Source organism: Physeter macrocephalus, chromosome 14 (genome assembly GCF_002837175.3).
Source record: "Physeter macrocephalus isolate SW-GA chromosome 14, ASM283717v5, whole genome shotgun sequence".
Taxonomy (NCBI): domain Eukaryota; kingdom Metazoa; phylum Chordata; class Mammalia; order Artiodactyla; family Physeteridae; genus Physeter; species Physeter macrocephalus.
The window spans coordinates 92,586,437-92,592,258 of NC_041227.1; positions in this window are offsets into that span (position 1 = coordinate 92,586,437).

Sequence of the window (5,822 nt, forward strand, 5' to 3'; positions counted from 1 at the left end):
ATACACTACCATGTGTAAAATAGATAGCTGTTGGGAACCTGCTGTATAGCACAGGGAGCTCAGCTAGGTGCTCTGTGATGGCCTGGTTGGGTGGGATGGGGAGTGGGAGGAGGTATAAGAGGGAGGGGATGTGTCTATGCATATGGCTGATTCACTTCACTGTGTGGCAGAAACTAACACAACATTGTAAAGCAGTTTCACTCCAATTAAAAAAAAAAATAGTTCTTTTTAAATGAGGTTTTTTTTTTCCTTTGTTTTTCTTTCCGCACCATGTGGCATGCGGGATCTTAGTTCCCTGAGCAGGGATCAAACCCATACCCGCTTCTGTGGAAGCACGGAGTCCAAACCACTGGACCACCAGGGAATTCCCCCTTTAAGTGAGTTTCTAGGCTTCCACGTTGAATACTTTGAAAGTCTATTCATTTTATGAAGGTGAGCGTTGGTCTTTCTGTGTTGGATCTCAGCTCTGCAGCTTGGTATCTCCCCACCCCCTGAAGCCTGAATATGAGTAGAACCATAGCCCAAAGGCCCAGTAAGCTGCACTGCAGAAGATGAAGACAATGACAGATACCCAGAATGAGGTAGGAGAGATTGTTTTGAAACTCATGAGTTTCAGACGATCTGCTTGTATGCCTTTATTTAATAAAAATGCCTCATGGCTCTTCTTGCCAGTTGGACAAGAGAAACTGACCCTGAGATTCAGAATGACCCAGAATTTTGTGCTCTTGTGGAGCCAGAGCCCTTTCCCAAGCCAGCTTGTTGCAGACCCAGCTGGGGAGCAGGGACTGTTTCCTATATTCTTTGTAACTCTAGTGCTGCTTACAATTCTCAGGAATTGGTAAGTAAATAAGAGTACACATTTAGAAGTTTGGGGCTCTTTATGCATAGCTTTTTTTGTTTGTTTTTCCTTTTAATGTAGGTAAAGTATGTAGATTTTCTAAGTTTTATTTTATTTTTTATTCTCTTGTGGAAAAAACAGTAATTTAAAATTTTTTACATTGTAATTCAAATACAAGAACCTGGAATAGACCCCCCAGTAATATTTTTTGAAGAAAGCAGTAATAGGAAATTTAACTAGGAAGACCCTAAGCTTCAATTGTAAAGATATCTCCTTTCTCCAAGAATTAGGCCTGATCAGGGTTTAGACCCACTTATATGGAATGGGAGGGGATAAATCACAACTAAAGACCTTGGCACTTCTATAAGAAATTTAAATAGCAGACAGACATATAGAGATTCGTAAATATGTACTTGGTGCCAGCTAAACCACAGAGAAGATACTGCATTTGTGGTCCAGGGAAGTTAAATATTTGTGGTCAACTTAAAATTCAACATAAAACTCTCATCTGTGATGGAAACTATCCAGAAACTGCATGGAAGGCGTGCGAGCTGCATGCGCTCTCAAAGGCCTCTCCTCTCATTCGGCTGAGCTAGAAGAGCCTATTCCCCTTCCTTCACACTGCATAGCTGGGAACCCTTGTTAGGAGAGAAGGGGCTCCCTGGCGCTCTGGTTACCTGCCCAAGAAGGTACCCAGAAGGTAAGGCCCTCTCTGCTTTGTGGCTCACTCCTTCACGTCTGATCAAATGGCACTTTATCCAGGAGACTTTCTCTGTCCGTGTTAGATTAAATAGCAATACTGTCCCCTACCCTGTTACTCTCTGTCCCTCTTACCCTACTTTATTTTTTTCCTAGTACTTCCCACTACTTGTCCTGTATTTGTTCGCTTGTTTCTCAGTTTCACAAGAATGTTAAGCTGCATGACAACAGGAACATCATTTTATTGACTGCTGTATCCCTCGTGTCTTAAATAAGCCCTACTGTGCATAGCAGATGCTTAATAAATATTTATTGAATGAATTCAGTAGAATACTTGAAAATGTTTTAGGAAGTACAGTTTAAGGAGCAAAGAGTTATTGTACCCTGACCCCTGGAATAGGGTACTGTCACACAGCAGAACCTCAGACTGTGAGATCAGCCTGGAACACCTCAAATATCCTGCCGTTCTGTGGTATCTGCATGTAACCCCTGATAGGGAGACGGGCACTGGCAGACAGTGCAAAGCCTTCAGATGTACCAGGCACCTCTTGCCATAACACCTGGGTTATGTGTAGAGGTGTAATTAACACAGTTTAATTTTCACATTAAAAAGTGTTACAGTGTTTGTTTCTGGCCTTCAGATTTGTTGAAGACCCCTCCTGACGTTGATTGCTCTGGTGTGGGAGCCCTTTCCGGGCAGCATGCAGACTGGAGCACATAATGTACTTTCACATTCTTTTTGGATATGTAAAGGCAGTCCCCGTTGCCCAGCCTATTGTCATTTGAGACCCTGCCTGCTTGAGGGGTCTGTTATTGCTGACCACTCCCAGGCCTGACGGACCTGATGGTGACTGACAGACTTTACTGATGAACAGTTTTTCTTCTGTCTGCTTTTCTTTGCTGCCTTTGCTGGGTCTTTCAGTCATCCCAACACAGAGAAATTCTGTTGCAATAAACATGGTTGGTTTTCTGGATCTGTTCCAGAACCTTGCTGTTGATGATCTTTAGCATTTGCTATGAAATGTGCTTCCCGAATGATATTGATGATCTCTAAGATATGCTGTTAAGTGGCAACGTCTATCACCATTTATATAAATGTATATAAAAGGTATTGGTCCGGGACTTCCCTGGTGGCGGAGTGGATAAGACTCCGCACTCCCAATGCAGGGGGCCCAGGTTCGATCCCTGGTCAGGGAACTAGATCACACATGTATGCCGCAACTAAGAGTCCGCATGCCACAACTAAGGAGCTGGCGAGCTGCAACTAAGGAGCCCACCTGCTGCAACTAAGACCTGGCGCAACCAAATAAATAAATAAATAAACAAATAAGTATTAAAAGGTATAGGTCCATAGTTAATCATATATGGCAGTATATGCATAAATATCTCTGCAGGCCACACCAGAAACTGGCAACAAGGCTGGGAAACAGAGGCTTTAGAAACCAGAGGTGGGAAGATGGTTTTTAAAATTCAGCCATATGTACTCTCTGGTTGGTTGGTTGGTTGGTTTTTACCGTGTGCCTCGTGTTTAAACTACGTGTTTAAACTGAACAGCTTCAGTTTGTCCTGGTACTTGAAGCCCAGGTGCCACCATATCTTCAGTGCCTCCTAGAAGAGATGCTGTCATTGAGCTTCTTTTCTGCTTTGTCAGCAGCAAGAATGACTTTAGGCTAAGTCACAGAATTCAGTGACAGGATTCAGTTTTAGCTCTGTGTTGTCAATTTAGAAAAAGTTTAGGCTGTGTGTAGGCTTCCCTAGTACAGGCTGGTACAGAAATTTTGTCTCTCTGTCTTATCAGTACGAAGCACTGAAACTGTACCAAGTAGTTTGTAATTGTTTGTATGTCTTTCTGTGTGTGTGCTTCAGAAGTTAAGTAAACAGCATTCAGAGTTGCTGGCTTACTGTCTCTAAGCCTGTTCTTAGACTAATGACTTGGAAAGATTTAGTGAAGAATCAGAAATAGACTCTAGCAGCAGCTTTCTGATCTCTTTTTCAAATCCTGTGAGGATATGCTACATACGCTTGGCGATCAGGAATGGATCAGATGAGATACCATCGATGTTAATGCCATTTTGCCAGAATGACCTGCAGAAAAATCTGGTTAAAAGTCTAGTTGCGAATCATAGTCTTCATTCTGCTCCGTTCTGATCATAAGAAAACTCCATATAAGTTATTTATTCCGTCTGGGCTTGAATTTACTCTCTGTGAAATGGGGATGAGAATAGTCCCCTCCTAAGATTTCGGTAAGGATTAAATGAGATAACATAAGTGAAAATATCTATATTTTAAAAATAAAAGTCTCTCTCAGTGTATATATGTTCTTTATAGTGATTGGTGGGGGCGGTTAAGAAGACTCCAAAGAAACGACCAGGTTCAGTCCAGTTCTGCACCAGATTCCTATATATCTTCCCAGATCACCCTGCAGTTTCTGTTGCTGTTTTCTGTAATTCATAAGGATTCCCTCAGATCCTCCACCATCTCCCTTTTCCACCCTTTCAGCTCTTGCCATTATCTTGTGGCTTTGGATGTCAAAAAACTTGTTAGATTTGCCTTTTAGGCTAGGATACAGGCCCAGCAAGAAATTAGGCAGAATTCAGGTAGTTTTTCAGATGGCAAATCAGGTGTGCTTACAGTTATACTATCCCAGGATCCTCTTGTAATGGACACCCACAAGTGAGGGTTTGTGAGCCCTTGAAGGAGAACAGCAGAACACCACTTTGGAAATAAAATCACAGTGTCCTGGGTGTTCCAGCACTTCCCATGCTGGCCACCTTTCGGCACCATTCCTTTCTCCAGTCCCACCCTCCTCTTCGCCCTGGCACATAGTCCCATGAACATGCCACCTGCTTTCTCTTGTCTCTCTGGCCCCATCCTTTGGCTGCTCAGTTTATTTTTTCCACATCCTAACCCTCTTCCCGTTCCAAACTAAATAACTCCCACAGATCGCTTGTTCCATCAAAGCTGTTTAAGAACACAGGACAGTGAACTGGGGTCCAGAGGAGCTGCCAAAGTCCAAGGCTGCCCTTCCTACGGAGGCCCAAGACAACTTTGTCATTAGCTTCCTAGCAGTCCACGGACAGTGAGCAGAAAGGCTGGCAGGTTGGGTGGTGGGATGTCCCTTTAACACTGTGATCCTCTAGCAGCTAGCAACCAGTTCTCACTCAGATTCACAAGTCAGAACTGGGGCCGGATCCATGGCACTCCATTTTCCACAGGAGGCAGAGCACTTTGTAGTTGGCATTTCTCCCCCACCTTTTTACAGCATGGAAACCCAACAGGAAATGGCAGTCCCATTTGTGTTTTGGATCGTGGTTTGAATCCTTACTGCACCTCCTTGTGAACCCTTGGAGAGGTCTAGATCCCCGCTCTGCCTGACCCGAAGGGCAGTATTCCCAGCTGTCAGCACATCCTTGGGAAGAGGGTGAACTTCAGACGCCTACTAGAAATCCTGCAGATGAGAGAAGACCCAGAATTTCACTCTTTCTTTCCTGTCAGCAAGGACATGTAAGTTTCCTGTCTGCCTTGTCATCAGCTTTAGAACACTTTTCTCCTACATTTCCCCATGTACACAGTGGTCTGTGAGCTTCTTCCCCCGTCATTATCCCAGCACTTGCCTTCCCTCTGTCATAATCAGATGGGTCTGGTTAATTTTGTCCTCGTGACAAGACGGCCTTTTCCTTGTCCTCGCCGTTATTCCTGTGGGACTTACGACCTCTCTGGTCATGGTCTCCCTCTCTTTCCCTTCCTTCTCCCCCTTCCCTCTCTAACTGCAGCCTTTGTAAGTAGATTCCTCCGAGGTCACTGAGGAAGGGCAGTGTGTGCCGTTTGCTGCTTTGCGAGTCTCTGTTCCCTCAGTAAGCCGAGTTCCCTTGAGAGAGCCCCTCCCTTCCTCCATTAGAAGCCATGTTGGCGGCTTATCTGCTTGAACTTGGGCATAACAGGGCAAGGAACGATGGCATTTGTGGAGTGGTCTGGCCAGACAAAGGGAAGTTAACTCTCAGCTGGAGAGAGCAGGCAGTTGAAGAAGCTTCCTCCAGAAAGAGCAGAAGAGAAGGAAAGAGAAAATTCTGTGGCAGGGAAGTACTCCCTGAGAACTCAGTCAGAAATCAGCATCACCTCCTTCACCTCATCCTGGTCTTTCTTTTTTTTTTTTTTTTTTTTTTTTTTTTTGCGTTACGCGGGCCTCCCACTGTTGTGGCCTCTCCCGTTGTGGAGCACAGGCTCCGGACGCGCAAGCTCAGCAGCCATGGCTCACGGACCCAGCCGCTCCGCGGCATGTGGGATC